This window comes from Cavia porcellus, unplaced genomic scaffold, assembly GCF_034190915.1.
Source record: "Cavia porcellus strain 051 isolate PalLab524CR breed Dunkin Hartley unplaced genomic scaffold, mCavPor4.1 scaffold_10, whole genome shotgun sequence".
Taxonomy (NCBI): Eukaryota; Metazoa; Chordata; class Mammalia; order Rodentia; family Caviidae; genus Cavia; species Cavia porcellus.
Window position 1 is genome coordinate 28,243,063 of NW_026947493.1, and position 18,021 is coordinate 28,261,083.

General features: G+C 43.1%; 1 pseudogene; it reads right to left on the reverse strand.

Annotated features, from left to right (window-relative positions):
- Nucleotides 1–2,275: 2,275 nt before the first annotated feature.
- LOC134477862 (receptor-type tyrosine-protein phosphatase gamma-like) overlaps nt 2,276–18,021 on the reverse strand; it is an 85,610-nt pseudogene continuing 69,864 nt past the window's right edge.

Genomic DNA, 18,021 nt, shown 5'->3' on the forward strand with positions numbered 1-18,021 from the left:
CAACTGACTGAAGTCATTCCTGTTTCTTGTTCCTGTCTGTCCTGCCCGATTCCAACATGTTGTCCAGTTGGTTGCCCCTTTTCCATAGGAGGATCTTATTCCCAACATTCACTGTGGGTCAATGCAGGTCCCTTGCTGGCTCTATTGTCTGTTGGGCTCACAGACCTCTGACTTCAGCAGGACCGCAATTCCAGTGGGTCACAGTGGCAGTTCAGGCAGCTCCAGTTGAAGCACAGTGGTGAGAATTTGGGTGGCTGGATGATTTGCAGCCGCACAAGTTTGGGCACTGTGGCAAGAGCACCATGGCCACTAACCTTAGCTCCAATGGTAGCCCCGGGACTGCATGTCTGACCAGTTCTTTTCCCTGTAGTTTCTTCCTGGGCCAAGAGGATACATCTCCCTTTGTCCAGACCTTCCCATGATGTTTTATTCTGGCATCTGAGTTGTCTATCTCAGGGAGCCTCTGTATTCTGCTGCTTTCCTATCCATCATCTTTAGCTCCTACCCCTCATGTATTCCTTTGTCTTGACATTTTTCTAGATTCCTCCCAACAAGCTGGTTGTGAGACTCCAGACACTTCCCACTTTGGCCACTCCTCCATGCTATAGGGAAATGGAATAGGCTTCTGGGGTCCTCTGACTCCAGATTTACCAAAAGGTAGCAGGATGTGGGGCAAACTTCTCCAGATCTGTGTTGCTACATTGAGGCTTCTCTAATGACCAGGTGTGCATGGAGGTAGGGGTGATTCTCTCAGCCTGTGTGTCTATGTTGGGATTCCCATGATGGTGGCAAGCACACAGGGATGTGCTTCCCTGATTCTTCCAGTGGGTTATAGCTGCCCAAAGGAACCAAGGGCCTTCAGTGGTGGCCTACAGGTGCATGGGATTTACCTTGCTGTGTGTCCCTGCTCCTGCTGGCTGCTCACATGAAGGAGCCTTCCAGTGGCAGGTTCTGGCAGGTGGAGTTGGATCTGGTGGTTCTCTCTGCCTGCAATGACTGCCCACAGGAAGGAGCCTTCTGGTGGTGGTGCCCAGCAAGTAGAGGCAGATTTGCTGGTTCTTTCTGCCTACACTGGCAGCCCACAGGAGGAGCCTTCTGGAGGCAGGTGGTTGCTGCTGTTTTTTAAAAGGCCAACTGTAAAGTCCAAGAGCTGAGCATGTTACATATTCTATAGGAATGATCCTGGAGCTATTTCAATAGGGTTTGACATCTCAATTTAATGTCTTACCCTGTTGTACACACTTTTAACCAGTATAGTGATCTATTTATTGATGGTTATTTGGAAATATCTTTTCTTAAAAATCACTGGAGAAAATGAAAAACTCAAGTGAAAACAAAATGTTGATACCTTAGGATCTTGTTATTAAGTTTTGACTAAATATGAAGTAGAACTGAGGTTGAATTGGCAGAATATGTACTGTATAAATCTCATTATTTTTAGAAATAAAAATTTATAAGGCATAAAATTTTAAATGTTCCTATAGGTGGTCTCTATTAGAGGTAAGCTATGGTGAAAGCTTTAGAATGGAAATAATTCACAAGTTTAATAAAAATTGTTTTTCTTTCTTATTTTTTATTTTTTATTTTTTTTGGTACCAGGGATCAAACTCCTAACTTTGTGCTTGCCAAGCAGGCGCTTGTGCTGCTGAGTTCTATCCCTGGCTCTAGAAATTGTTTTTCTTATTTTACATTTTCTTACACAAGACACAAATTGATAATGAGCCGAAAAAATCATAATAAATGGAATGACAGATGTGCTTCATAAATTAAAATGTTTCATAAATACAGGTATTAAGCAGGACTGCGGGGAGTAGCAAAAGAAATGATCAAGTGAAAACTCTTAAAGACATGGTCACTTAGGGACCTCTGTCCTAGCAGTTCATCTACCTGGTTGTTAACACCTTAGCAAGAATGTGGCTCCTCTGTCCAGAGAGCTACAAGTGAGTAGCATGGACTGCTCAGGCAGCTGAGAATCTGAAGTCTTTCCCTACACTTACATGTACTACCAGTCAGTATGAATGAGAGGAACTTGCATGTAAAGGGAGAAAAATATACATTTAAAGAAATGTTTATGGATTGTATTTATCTTGGTAAATGGTAGCTTTCTGGGAAATAAAGCAGAAAACATTCAAAAGTAATTCCTGACCTAAGAAACCTGCTCAGACATATAGTGAGGTAAGGAACAATTCTTGGCATTTTCAGGTGCTTCTCGTGAATGAAAAGTTCTACATGTTAGGGTAAATCAAATCACAGTTGAGACCACTGAGACAGGCAGTTTAGCAGTGTGCAAGAACTTTATTGCAGACAGGGTGAGAACAGGACAACTGCAAAAACAAACAAACAAACAAAAAAAAAAACCAATGGCCTCAAGCCAGGGTTAAGACTGTATTTTAATGGGAAGTTTAGGTAGGAGAGAGGGGTATTGCTGAAGAGGATGCAAAATTTTGAGTCTCTGAGTAGGAGGTCTAGGGCTAGGTGATAGGGCAGTGTGGTTATGGGGGGTGGGTCCTGGCAGGCACAGCATGTGTCTTGTGCTTTGTTTGTGAAATCAGTTCTTTGTAGGTTGAGCTGTGTAGCAGCTTCTGGCTTCCTGTTGAACACTGTGTGCCTGCAAGTGTGAATAAGAGATCTGCTTAGAGAGTTTTTCTATCCTAGCTGGGTGGAGGTCTAGTTTGCAGACATGACATTCTTGTCTGTTGTGTTATAGAAGGAAAAAGAGTAGGAAGTGTAGTTTCTCAGGACTTCTTCAGGCATGACTCGGGAACTACTTGGGCATCCTAGAAAAGAGAAAAATAAGGGGGAAGAGGATTTGGACTGGTGGCAGCATGACGGTATCAGATCTGAATGAGGTGACAGAGTGCTAGGAGCATGACGATGCTTGTTCTTGCTTTGGGACAGCTTTGGATTCTTGTGGGATAGTGGTGTAATGAGCCATCCGGAGGATCTGTCTGGATGTTATGGATCAGGTCCATTCTTGAATAAAATCTGTTAAGGGTCTTATAATGTGAGGTCCAAACAATAACAGCAGAAATATTGGGATCAGGGTATGAGGATAAGCCAAGACATTCAGCCAGTTTAGAAGAGGCCTCCTCCTTAGTGAAACTACCTTGTTCTTTGAGCCTGCTGGCTTGATCCTAGATATTCTGGACTGCCTGATGAATAAAACCTGACCTACTATTGTACAAGCAGCATTTCTTTCTGAGGAAGATGCAGGTGCCTCCTTTTTCTTCAGTGAGTAGTATATTCAGAGTGCAGCCATTCTGGAGGGCCACCCGTCGCCAGGGAATCTACTTCTATTTGTAAGGCCAAGATGGAATCCCAGAAATCTTAATTCCTGAGACATTTCTTCTGATAGCTGTTGGTGGGCTGTGGCAGAAATAACCACCCCTACCACTCCTGTCCCCACACCTGCAGAGATCCCAAGGCCTACTTATTAGGGGTATGAGTAATGTGGCTCGTGGCTGTCATCTGAGAGAGGTCTGCACAGGAACCAGGAGCTCAGTTTGCCTGGGGGCTCTATCTGTTTTTGGGGGCCAGGAATGCCAAGGCACATGTCCCAGTCCAGTGTGTGTCAGAGATAAGCGGAGGTTCCACATAGTCAGAAGACCCCAGATGTGTTGGGCAGAAATTATTATGCATCCTTAAAGTGCTTTTTATCTTAGAATCCTCTTTTTGCCATTGTCCCCTGCTGGTGCAGCATGGTCCCTGTAAAAGGTGGAGTGCAGTGTGATGGTCCTTTTGCATGGCACCTAGAGTTTTACCAGTATAAGATACATTTTACATGTCAACAAGAAGCCACTGGGCAGGAGGTCTTTAGGTTGGGCAGTAGGAGGCACTGGGTGAGGATGGTGTCCCAGGGTGTTTGACTCATGAGTGTGGGTCAGCTTCTGGAAGATAACACCATGGAAATTTGAGATATGGAAGTTGTTAGGGTGAGTAGAACCAGGAGTTTATGTTTATGATTTTGTTTCTATTTTGTATTAGTGGAAAGTGGAGTTGTAGAGTTGCACTTAGTAGAAGTAAGTCTCCTAGGAGTACTTCTATAGAGGCATAGGGTGGCCTGTGAAAAGATTTTTATACTGTGGCCATTGGCCCTATGATGTGATAGTATTTTGGAGTGCTGGGGCCCATGAGCATCGCATCCCTTTAGGCCTCAGCATTCCAAGTGTGTGCCTCAAAAGTGGGAAATCAGACAGACTTAGCTATGGCCCATGTTGAGGGATGAATGGGTGTACCCTTGGTGAAGGAGGTGGAAGCAGTAAGGCCAATCCACAATCTTGTTCCAGTGATGGTTTGGAGTTGTTTAGTAAGAAACAGGCCAGGTTTATAGTCTTATTAAGGTAGGAGGATTGTCTGGGCCTAGGGCTACATTTAGGCTCTGGGCAGTTGGGGCAGGGGTGTGTATATCATTCTGTAGCTGAGGGTAGAAGTCACATAGCAGGGCAGTAGGAGCCTGATCACTAGAAGGATGATGGTGATAAGACTCCCTCGGGTGAGGCACCATTCAGGTAGTGCCATTGGTGTGTAGGTGGAGAGGGTATTTTATTGGGGATAGTGCCTGAATGCACACAAGGGAAAGAGAATCAGTTCCACAAGGAAGGTGCCTTTTTTTGTTGTTCCAGTCAGTTGGGGCTGCTGAAACCAGACAAGCGGTGAATATGAGAGCTAGAGGTATGAATGTTAGTAGGAAGGAGGGGTGACAGTGCATGGGGGTAAGTAACCTAGGCACTTGGCACAGTTAGGCAAAGGATAAGTAGGAAAGTAAAAAGGTGACTTCTTCTGGGGAGAAATCATAGAAACTTCCTTGGCAGGCTAGATCCTTGATCTAGAAAAGGAGGGATTCCAAGGAGTTGGATCAGGGCATGAAACCAAGGGAGGTCGTTACAGATTTGCATAAGGCAAGGATATTCAGCTTTGTCAACAGACATGGGCTAGCTGGGTTGAGCGGTGGTGAGGAGGCAGACAGCGACAATATAGGTGAATATTGGAGTTCTTTGATGAAGCAGAGGGCTAGGGAAAGAGTGAACAGGTGGACTTTGTCCAAAGAGAGAGAGAGAAGTTCCTGGGATTTTTGAGGTGTTCAACCCAAGGGAGAATCAACTCTGGTGTATCCATCTGAAGATAAGGGAAAAGGGGACTTTCTGTCCCAGGCAAGAGAGTTCTAGCAAGTCAGCCTGAGGGAAGTGAGGCAAGGGTCTGCTTGAAGGGACTTGAATCAGCAGACTAGGCAAGGCCTCTCAGGAATGTAGGTAAAACCAAGGAAGTGGGAGAGAGTACTTGCAATTTCAAGTGAGAATCTCTGGCAGCGTGGTCATGGTGGTGGTGAGGAAGCAGGACCAGGGAGTGGAGTTTTAGGCAAAAGTGAGGAATCCAGTAGGGTGGGTCCTGGAGGTGGCTGCTGTTGTAGTGCTGTAGATGACTGGAGAGCTGTCCATTTGGATTTTGAGGATTGACTGTAAGTTATTTATGTATTTATTTATTTATTTTTTAACTAAAACTGATCTTCCAGCAAGATCATCCTTGTATGGCTGGATATTGGGAGAGGTAAGATGACATTTGCTGCCTTTCACATAGGTTGCCTGACTAGCTGAAGGGTGGGAGGTAGTCTCCCAGGGGTACAGTTTCATAGGTATACAGTAGCCCAAAAGAAAAGAGCAGCTGGATAGCAGTTTGGAGGGGCTTGTGGGTTCACAGGGGACTGCCCTGAGTCTGAGCAGAGCAATAGGGAGCAGGGATATCTAGTCATTTTTTAGTTGTAGCGAGAGTTTTGTGAGTTGGGATTTAATTAGGTTGCTGGCTTATTCTACTTTTCCAGAGGACTGGGGCTTGTAGGGAGTGTAGAGTTTCCATTCTATTTTAAGAGAGTTGGAGGCCTGTCTGATTGAATTGAGGTGGGGAGAGCAAATTAAGGGGTTATATTTGACAGACAGCACTATACGGTTTCAACTTTTCAGAGGTGGTGGGGAATGCCTCAGTCCGTCCTGTGGAGGTGTCCAGCCAGACAAGGAGATATTTGAATTTTTAAACTCATGGCATATGTCTAAAGACAGTTTGCCAGTCTTGGGCAGGAGTAAACCCATGGGCTTGAGAGGTTGGGTAAGAGAGGAGAGAGAGGAAGCTTTCAGGGGGAAACGGAGTGGCAGACTAGGCAGCACACACTGTGATATGTCTTAGTGTACCCTTCCAGGAGGGGCTGAAATAGGGGGCTGAAGTAAGTGGCTGAGGGGTTAGTAGCCTATATGAAAGCTATCATGGAGGGAGAAGAGATTCTGAGGAGTCTGGGAGGTGGGAAGGAGATATTTCCCTTGGTTATCAAACCATCCCTCTGGAGTGGAGAGTGTTTTGTGGAATAGTTGGGGGTGATGCCTGTCAGGGAGAGGTATTGGTCCTGGAATTGGGGTGGAGTGCTGGTGGAGATAGCAGCCTCCTTGGCTGTCTGTCTGCAAGTCTGTGGGTTTTTGATGTCCCTTACTGCTTGGACAAGCAGGAGGATTGCCTATAAGAGTACCTTTATTAGGTATAAACTGATGATGTAGGATCCTCTGGTGTAAGACATCCTCTTTCAACCTATATTGCTGCACGGTTGTGAAGGATGCATAAAACATGTTTTGAATCTGTACAGATATTAACTGCTTCTCCTTCCCAGAGTGAGGGGTCTGGTCAGAGCTGTAAGTTGAGAGCTTGGGCCTCAATTAATGTGTCAGTTGTAACTACTGTGTATCCTGCTCTTATCTCAGAAGTGGCTTAGGCTTTGTGAGAACTGCCATCTATGAACCAGGTATGTTATGGGTCTTGTATAGGAAAGTCTTAAGATGTGAGGGAAGAGTTTGGTGTATAATTGTATGAGGGGGAGACAGTCATGCTCCCAAGTAGGGTGTGTATTGTCTCTATGAGTGGGATCAGTGGGGGCTGCAGGATTAAAATTGGGGCCTGGGGCCAGGGTAATGGTGGGAATTTTGAGGACAAGCGCATAGAGCTTGCAGGAGCTTTGGAACTGAGAGTAAGCAGGGAAGACTGGAGGAGATGAGGGCACAGAAATCATGAGGGGAATACAAGGTGCTGGGAGCATGGAGAGAAATCTTTATGGCTTCCAAGAGCATAAGTGCAGATTTGCTGCTGCCGGTAAGCAGGGAAGCAGCAAGAATCCCTTGACAGTGGATTCTAGTTGTGATAGGTAACTGGAGGTGCTGAAGCCCCACTCAAAATTGCAGTGGCACATCCCTTTTATTCTGTTGTGTGAAGGAGGAAGGAGAGGAACAGGATCTGGAATAGATGGAACAGTGGTCAAGGTTAAAGCCTTTTTTAATTTCTGAAAGGATGCATGAGGGAAGGAAAGCTTTTTGGTCTAAGTGGCCTGAAGGATTGTTGCAAGTGAGCTCACAGAGAGAGTGGTTTTGTGAGAATTGAAAAGCCTAGGATCTAAGCGCAGAAGTAACCGATAATTCCCAGAAAAGTGAGAAGTTGTCGGACAGTAATACCGTTCAGATTTGGGTATACATTGTACATTTGGGGACTCTGGTGTTTTTCTGTAGAAGGAGGCCTGGGTATATGATGATGTCTTTCAAAGGATGCCTGGGTATATGATGATGTCTTTCAAATTTAGGCTTTGGAGGGGGAAACTTGGTATCACATATTGTCTAAATATTGAAGAAGGGTGAGGATATCTTGATGGCAAGAGAGGGTGGAGGGGGCTGCAGAGAAATTGGTCATCAGTGTCCTGGAAGAGACAGGAAGCATTAGGTTGGAAGGAAAGAAGGTTGTCAGCAAGGACCTGGATGAAATACTGAGGGCTATCATGGAGACCTTGGGGGAGAACCATCCAGGTGAGTTGCTGTGATTGGTGGGTGTCTGAGGCTGTTCACATAAAGGCAAAGAGTGGCTGTGATTTGGAATGTAGGGGTATAGTAAAAAAGGTGTCTGTGAGACCTAGGACTATATAGTGGGTGGTAGATGAGAGGATGGAGGACAGGAGGGTGTAGAGATCTGGGTATGCTGCGTGGATGGGGAGCACAATGTGGTTGATGGCTTGGAGATCTTGGACCTGATGATATGACTGGTCTGACTTTTTGATAGCAAGGATGGGGATGTTGGAAGGGAATCAACAGGCATGAGAAGGCCGTGTTTAAGGAGATGGTGATGATAGGCTTTAGTCCTCTGAGAGTAGGGGATCCTAGCACTGGGCAGGGTACAGGTAATCATCTTTAAAGAGACATAAGGAAGGGGCTTGGTGTGTGACAACAATAGGGGCAGAAATATCTGATCCATGGGCTTAAGAAAGAGAAGTTATCAGGGAGGGGTGGTTGTAGTTAGGAAGGGAGAGCAAGAGGGGTTGGGGGCGTGGGGTATGGGGTGATACCTGGGATAGCTAGAGTAGCAGTTTTGTTAAGATGTCTCTCCTGAGAAGCAGGATGGGGTAGGTGATGATAGCCAGACAGGCAAGGGAGAATATGTGGTTTTGCACCTGGCAGAGGAGCAGGGGAGTCTTGGGAGGTCTAGATATGGTGCCATCAATCTCCACAACAGAAATGTCAGCCAAAAGGAGCTGTCCTAGAAAAGAAGGGAGGGTGGAATGGGTTGCCTTGTATCAATTCAAAATGATACAGTCTTACCTTTCACCCTAAAGTTTACCAAAAGTTTTTGTGATAGTCCAGTGGATGGGGTGATAGTCCAGACTTTTGGGGTGTGTCAGTCATCAGAAGCCCAACCAATGAGATCAGAGAGAAGTGGGTTGTCTGTGGAGTATCCTGGGAGGGGACCTCCATAGCAATCCTGGTTGCCATGAGACAGTCCAGCTTCCAGTGAGGGCCCCTACATGTGGGACAAGGCTTGGAAGGGGACTGGGACATTCTTTTGCTCAGTGTTTTTACTGTTGACACTTAAAGTAGGGTCCTGGAGGGGTGGATCCCCGCTGAGTGCTCTGGATATTCTGTTGGCATCCTTTTTGGGTTTTGGGTTTCTTATAGTGCAGGCACACCTAACTGTAAGTCAGAGGTGCATTATTTGTGGGCAGCTTCATCTTGGTTGTTGTAGACCTTGAAGGCCTGGGAAATTCCTGTTGTAGGGTCTCAGGGCCTATGTCAAATTTTTGGAGTGTTTTTTGCAAATGTCAGTTGATGATTGGGTGATAAAATGCATTTTGAGAATCAGTTTTCCCTCTGGGCTTTCCAGACTGAGGGTGGTATATTTTCTTAGGATGGTTGCCAGTTGGGGCATAAACTGAACTGGATTTTTATTGGAGACCACTAAGAAGCAGCTCTGAGCAGGATTTAAATTTTATTAATTGGCTTTCTATGTTTATCTGTGAGTCTGTCCTAGGCTTAGGCCCCTTGCCTGGCGATGGGAACTGATTCATAGAAGTGAAGCTCTATGAATCACTGGTCCTGGCTGAGGCCTGTAGTGCCCTGTGAGGCCAGAGATACCCCAAAGGGCAAGATAAGGTCACAGCTATGGACACTTTGGCTCCAACCCCAAATAACAAGGTAGAGACTGCAGCTGCAAAGATTACTCCTACAGTCTCACTTCTACCATGTCTTCATGATAAGACAGTACTACTAAATTCACTTGATTCATGACTTGGAGACATCCTTGAAGTGACTCCCAAGGTCCTGCTCATTGCCTGCACTTTCCTCAGTTTCTCCATCCTTTGTCCTTAGTCCTAATATAAGTGGACTGATCCAGAGAATCCTTGGTCTTTACCCTCGATGCCTCAAGCTTAATTAAAGGGTTTTGACTCTCCTAGAGCCCTAAAAATCATACAGTTTGTCTCTTTTATTTAACCTCTGCCGTACACTCATTTGGGAGATCAGGGATCTAAGACAGAACCCAATAGATTTTCATCCTTTTTTTTTTTTTTTTGGAGTAATCTCAAGTTTGTCATAAATGACTGACTTATGGGTTGGCATTTTTAGTTCCTCCACAAAGCAAGTGATCATGTAATATCTTATCCTCTTAGTGGGGTAGATTCCTTCCTCGTCTCTTTGGTTAAAGCCCCACTGGGGTCTGGCCTAGGGGACAGCCATGGTACCATCCTCAAGAGGGACTCAGTCCAGCTACAATCATCAGCATATGCTTGGGTTAGGGTTCAGACCTACTGCTGTTCCCCAGGGGAGAAGGGAAGTGATGAAGACATTGACATCATTCTGTAGGTTTGAACTAAGTATTGAAACTTGGATTGCAGGGGTCAGAGAGAAAGGAGAAATTTGAGAGAGATCAGTGAGAGAAAAGGGAACATGAGCCAGGACAATGTCCTCTATGTTAGTGACCTTTTTTGGAGTTGGACAGCAAGAGTTGAGGGGCCGAAGGATAGTCCAGAGCAGGTGTGAGAGAGAGTAGGGAAGGAGGTGGGGGTATGAGTGGGAGAATGTGGGATTGGAGTTTATCCAGGAGAAATAGGGTTAGTCGCAATTTAGCAGCAGCCGGAGGGGCCCCAGGTAGAGGAGGGAGGAGTGGGTGAAAAAGGACACAGCAGAAGGGCGCAGGAGGAGGGATTAGCTGTAAAGGCTGATTTTTAGCCAGGAGAGGGGGAGAGAGGAAGGAGTTGGGGGTGCGGAGATGAGGTGTTCAGTAGGGTCCAGGAGGTGCAGAGGGAGGGGACTCTGCAGAGAGCACAAAATGCCTGGATACATGGGATCTCAGACCATGTTCCTAGCCTGTGACAATAATTGTCAAGATCTTAGAGAACTAAAAAATCAAATGTGGCATGAAGTGGCCATTGGAAGCCATTATCTAGCTTGTAGGTTATCCATGTTTGCTACAGAAATATCTGACATGTTTTGGCTTCAGGTTGGGGGTAAGGTGGACAGGTTTGAGAGTTTTGAGAATACATGCCAATTGGGGATGAAGCAGGAACAGAACGAGGGAAATTGCCCATCATGGTTTTAGACACAGCCAAATGGAGGTAACTCAGGAAAGAGAAGGGATGTCTCTGACCAGTTCCTTGAAGCTGGTGTGAATGGATGGGCAATCAAGCCAAGCATCCTCAGAATTGGGCAGCCATCAGAGTTAGACTCCTGGGGGTAAGTGTGACCAGTATTGGGTTTTTGGAGCACAATTTAGGCTGAGTCTAGAAATTGACTTAACAAGAGGAAAAGCAGAGACAAGTAACAGATAGGAAGAGGTAAGAGGATGTAGATGACATTTACCCAACCTGAAGAGGACACTGAGACTAGAATCAAGTCATGGCAAGGAAGGGCCAGCAGTCAGAAGTCAAAGGCTGTTTCAGTTTGCGTTAGTGAGGTCTGTGGAGGGAGATTGGACCCTCGTAGGAAAGGATCTCAACCCCCTGTATTCAGCACCAGATGTTAGGGCAAACTGAGGCACAGTTGAGACCACCAAGACAGAGTTTAAGCAATGCGCAAGTACTTCATTGCAGACCGAGTGCAACCAAGCCTAGGACAAGAACACCACTGGCCCCAAGCAAGGAATAAGAACATGTTTTTTGTTTTTTTTTTTTGTCTTTTTCATTTTTATCGGTACCGGGGATTGTTTATTAGGGAGTTTAGGTAGGGGAGAGGGGCATTGCTGATTGGGATGTGCCACATCCAGCACAGCTCTTGAAGTTCCCAGGCAGAAGGATAGTGAGAGGGTGGAGAAATAAAGATAAGAGACAATATACAGAAAGGTGCATACTCTCTCTCCATCCGAGAGGAAAAGGAACTGCTCACCTACTGCAGCACATTTATACATTTTTGCAGGTTGATGTCACATGACACTTCTTTGCCTACCAACATTGAGCTGGAGCAGCTTGTTTTTCTGACAGCCTAGCCTCACTCCGACACATGTGATCAATTTCTAGGTTTAGCCACTCCCCATATCTCTCCCTTTTTTGTTTTGCAGTTGTAAGCAATGGGTGGTCAGTTGAAGTTGGAGGAGCTATATTTGAAAGATTCTGCAGTTTTGTTTCTTGTGTTATACTTTTCTCTTGGATGTTCAAAACCAAATTAAAGCGAGACCTGTATTAATTTTTTGCTATCTATTAAGGTCAGTTAAGTCTCCTACCTTGGAACTATGCACAGCACTTCTTAGTACTTCTGTCAGTGTCAGCTGTCTGGATGAATCATGGCCATTGTTTGACCAAGTTGCTTTCTGGGAAAGATTGGGAGACTTTTTTCTCTCCTGTGACTCTCCTTACGTACCACTATGCATCATAAATCACTTCCCTCTGAGGTCTCATAATCTCCTTGTTCAAAAGACCAGGGACTCAGTTATGGGATGTCACAGCAGAGGTTCTCTTATGTTTTGGGTCCTTATTGACCTCACAGGGATAAGGCTAAAATACTGGCTGTCCACCTAGCCTATTTTTCTAGCTTTTGGTCTCCAAACCTCAGTTTTTAGGTACATCCAGAAGTGAAGATTAATGACATTACACTGTAATGAGGGCAGTAAGCTTAATATTACTCTTATCTAAGTATCAAGCACATTAGAACATAAAATAGAACTGTTACTTTCTAACAACCATGGATGTTATAATATTTGAATCTCTATAAAATGTTAATGGTTACATATTTTACACAGAAAATTAAAAATAAAAGCCACAGGTAATATTGCAGCATGTCAATCATGAAGACATTTTGTAACATACTTAAATCTTCATTTTGACATAGCATAACTCTTTTACTCAGTCATCCCTCACATATGAAACTTTCACCTAAGTTGTCCTTTAATGGGAGGTACATTATAGAAGTTTTTGTTAAAGGCAGATGTCTGAATCTGAAAGTCTGTCACTACAAGCAATTCTTGTTCCATACTTTGGAAGAACTGCACATCTACCATAATGTCTCTTGTTTTCTTCAAAATAGTTGTCTATATTGTCACACACAATATTTCATACAAAACAGAATAGTATAAAACTGATCAAAACAGAATAATGAAGGCATTATAGTACTTCAAAACCAGACAATAGGAAAATCAACAATGACTACTGTAATGCCTCTTGTTCTCTTCAAAATAGCTGTCCATACCTTCATGTATGTTGAAATTAAATAATACAAAACAGACAAAAACAACTCTAAACAAAGAATAAAATCATTACTGGATTTCACAGCATGATGATAGGAAATCAACAATGGATACTATAATGTCTGTTTTTCTTCAAAGTAGCTGTTCATATCATCACGTATAATATAATTGATTCTCATAAACTGTTTAGGAGAAATTCTAGGCATGTATAAGCCTCTACATGTACATCTCTATCCTTTCTGCATTAGAGAGAAAAAGAAAACAAGTTACTAGAAAAACAAGAAACAAGACAAATAAATAGCAGTTGCAAGGAGTGCAAAACAATGACGATATAGGCCTTCAAAACAAGGTGGTAGGAACGTAACTAAGGTTGCTATTTTACATAGTGATCGTCAAGAGTTCCTCAGATCACCAGACACAAACACGCAAAATTGTTCAATCCTATGAATGTTAACTATTTTGTTCCAAGAATTTATAGAATTTGTAGCATAATCATCTTAGCTATCTTAAGTGTGTTTATACAAATGTAGATGTTTTTGTTTTTCCTTCCTTTTTTTCCCTGAGGTACTATTTTTTCCCCCTTTGGTAACTTTGTGTCTCCTTCTTTCATGTAACTTTCAGCTTGGTTATCTCCAAGCACTCTACTACCTACTCAAACCTTTGATTCCCATTTTTGGTTACCACATCTCCTGGCATTCTGGGTTAGTTCCTTCAGTTGGCCCCAGGTCAGATCTAGCCTCATCCTTGACTATTGACTGTAGAGCAATCTGCAGGGCATAGGACTGAGCATTAGCTTCTTGAAGATAGAATCAACACCGTCTCCAGGCCTGGGGTACGTGATACAGCTGGACAGCATGCAGTGGTACCCACATAGGCCATTCAGTGTTCTGTGGAAAGACACAAGCATACCCTTGACCTCAAATTAGCAGTGGGCTGGATCCCTTCCACTGTCCAGTATGAAGATCTTTCCAAAGGACCCTTTGCTAGCTGTTTTCTTTGATCTGATTGAATTGCCTTTCTGCTTCTGTAGTCCCTTCCATAGCAGGATTTAAAAAGTTACTAGTACATACTGCCAAGTGGAGTCTATTATGTACAAATTTTGTAGAGAAGAATTCCCCTTTTCATTTTTATAATTGAATTTTGAGCATACAATAAGCATATTCAACAATTCTTTGACCATGAGGGTTATAAGGAATTCCCCTGGTAAGATAAAAATGAAAAGTTCTACAAAATGTCTGGAAGGTAGCCCTCCTATAGGCTGGGTCTTAAGTATAGGAAAACACCCTGTATTCTGTATTTAGGCACCCCAAGCTCCCATTTGTCATTCCAATCTCTGGCTGAAGCTCCTGCATCACCACCAGGATGGACTCCCATTTCCAGTGATCTCCTCCCCAGGGGATGTAGAAGTCACTGCCTCTCCTCCCCAGGGGATGTAAAAGTCACTGACTTTTTTTTTTTTTTTTTAAATAGAAATCTGCTTCTGCTCCTGTGGCCCTGAGCCAAATGCTGTGAATTTGCACTGGCAATTTAAAAGCTTGATGGGGCCCCAGAAGAGTTTGCACCACAAAACACAGGAGGCAGGGCTGCCAGGCTTTGGTCCCCCTGCCTACACATTAAGACCCACAGTGGTGTGCAAACACCAACTTCATGGTGAGGGCCCCCAGGAGCCACCTGGCATCAATTCTGACCCACCATGCCAAACGGGCAGGACATAGAGTCTAAAGGAAGTTCTCCATGACTTAGTGACCCCACTGTTTGGTGGGGCTGTTGTTCCACCATTTTTTTTTCTGCTCAGGATTTGATTTTAAAATAGTGTTCTGAGACAAAGCCTCTGTAGTAGTCTCAACAAGCGTACAACCATTAAGACATTTCATATTGCAAATCCAGAAAAGTAAAGTAAATACAGGAATCAACAATTCAACAAACAGATCCATATACCCACCTGATAAAATCAATACACACTTCTCTCCTTTTTGTTTCTCATAAGCCTTTTTTTACTTTTTCTCTCTGGCCCTAGTGAGCCTGTTTATCTGTTGCCCAAAATTTTATCCTTGATGCTGTCAATATCAATACATTGCTGTGATTAATACTGACACTATCAACATACTTTCCCTGTTTGCACTCACAATATGAAGTGTCCCTACACCCGCTATTTCTTCTTACCCCGGTTCCATGTTCAGGTGTCAGTATGCCATATTGGGTGCAGCTCTTGAAGTTCCCAGGGGAAAGGACTGTAAGAGGATAGAGAAATAAAGATGAGACTATATACAGAAAGCTATGGTCAGGTGGAACCATCTTTCCTAACCAGAGGAAAAGGAACTGCTCAACCACCACAGCAGATTTATTTATACATTTTTGCAGGCTGGTGTAACGTGACATCCCTTTGCCTAGCAACCTTTCACTGGACAAGCTTGTTTGTTGGACTGAGTTTTCCTCACATCTGTACTTGTCATCAGTTTCTAGCTTTATCCTTGCCCCACAGGGTGTAAAATTTTGGGTGAGTAGGGGTTTAAGGCTTGGTGATAAGATGGTGTTGGGTAAGGGGGCTGCTGGAAGGCACAGCATCTCTCTCATGGTTTCTCATCCAGTTAGCTCTCTGAAGGTTGAGCTATGTGGGGCAACTGCTAGGCTGGTTGAGCTGCATGGGGCAGCTGCTGGCTTCCTATTGAACCCCATACTCCTGCAGTTGTGAATAACAATATGTTTGGAGAGTTTTTTTCTCCTAGCTGGATGAGGTCTAGTTTGGAGACCTGATAGTACAGCCTCAAAGAGAAGAGTAAGGAGAGGTATCCATCCCTTCCTTGGGGACATGAAAACTATGAGAGATGTTCCAGTTTTGCAGTCAGGAGGAGTAATACTATGACTTGAGGAGGAACATTCTGACAGCTTATGCTTCTGGTTTCATTTATGGTTTCCAGCCATTTTTACATGCATCATCTTCTGGAATCTTTCGAGCTGCCTCAGTTGGTAAGGGAAGCAAGTGTCCTGTTCATTTTATAGATTCTGAAAAGTAAGGCTCAGAGAGGCTGACACACTGAGCAAAGGATTCATGGTTCAGCCATGGCCCTATCCTGTGTTTTCAGATTCCTAATCCAGGGGTAAAAGAAAATAAAACTGAGAAACAGCCCAAGAAAGATTTCACATTTATTCTTTAAGACTGGATTTCAATTGCTCAGCTATACAACTGTGTCTGTCAGATTAATGAGGTCAGGAGGGAGTCATTCTGGACAATTTCCCAGAGGTGAGATCAACACTTATTCTACATGATATAAGAGGAAAAGTGAATGTATCTTCACTATTGTCAAAGCTGGCAGATTCAACACAACTCCTTATATCTTAGCAGTGAAACCTGATGCTTCCCATCTATTTTCTCTCTCAAGGCAAGAGTGTAATTCCATTCACCAAAGATAAAGGTTGGAGGAGAGGACATATGAAGACACAAAACCTAGCCCCACCTGCATGTCTGTCAGTTAGTAGCCACAGAATGATCCAGTAGCAACAAAGTCAGCTTCTCATTATGCTTTTTATTTCTGTAACTAGTTTTAGAAAAAAAAAAACTGACCAGAAAGGACAGAACATAGACAATTCAAGTTACATCTCTTGATAACATTTATAGACACATAATGGACTAATTAAGTCCCCAGTCATAACCACCTAAGTAACAACTAGCAAACAGAAGAATCATTCCTTTTGGAAATGGCTATACCAATGAGTTTCACAGTTATGACATTTTAAGAATTTTAAGGAAATTTTACCGACACTCATTTGTCCATTTTTATATCCATCTATGCTGTGTCTTAACCTGGCATTGAGAATCTATCCACTTACCTTTAGGAAACTCTCATTCCAGAGGAAGGTGACACTAAATAAAATATATTAGCTGGTTGAAAGTGTATGGGGCATGAGACAGACAAACAGAATAAGGAGTGATGGGTGTCTTTTTATAAAAAGCCAATTCATGTTAAGATGAACAATGCATAAAATGTCTGAGTATATGTATTGTGATGCTTTTACTAAAACTCAGCAGCAGAAAGTTCAAATCTAGAAAAAGGGAAGAAAGCCAAATAACCGTGGTGTGAGAGGTCTCCAAATGCCATGTTATGTTTAGGACAAATATCCCATTGCTGAACTTTTAAACATGTGTTACATTATTTTGCTAGGAATAAGTATAGGGTACTGCATCAACACCTACTCTTATTAGTAACTCATTGTTTTTTTAAATTTTAATTTAGGACAAATGAAACATACACCAGAACACAGCTTTAGATTTGCACACAAACATCCATAAGACTAGCACCTCCAATACTAAAATGAATTATTTTCAGAGTAAGGAATCTTAGGAAAAAACTCACATTTTTAAAAAATATGTTGCAAACTGTGATAAAAATTAAGTGTAAATTGGCTATTAAATAAAATTGAGTTTTATTAGATGAAGTTTTTTTTAAAACGTCCTTCCAGTTCTATTTTTACTTTTCTACTTATGATTATCCTATATTGACTTGTTACCTATTTTTCTAAAGAGAATGAATTTGGAAATATGCAAATGAGCCAAGATTTCATTAAATTACACTTAATGAAGTATCTCTTAGCTGGGCAAGCTTTAGGCTAAGAAAGTAATATTTTGTCATGGCTGTCACATAAGATGGCAAACAAAAGAGAAAACTGCTTTTTGGAAGAAAGTGTAGTGTCTTATTTACTTGGAATAGGAATGATAGGAATACTTTCATTGGGGACCACCCGAGGTGAACTGCTATCTTCCACATAGAAATGAGATGTCAAAAAACATTATCTGTGGGTAAAAGAGGCAAATGTGAACAGCAAGACCAAAGAAATAAACTTTCATTATTTTTCAGTTTTTTTTTTTTACATAATTTCTCAGCTTTAAGCTTCTCACAGTGCAAACCCTTGAAAAAGTAACAAAAGGACAACATTTATCTTATTAGAAGCCCCCAATATAGCTGGTGGATATCAATTTTATGTTATAACTACATCTAAGCTAATAATAAAAGACAAACAGTACTAAGCCACCCCAGTACGTGCAGACTTGGCCCAGTAGAGTGAATT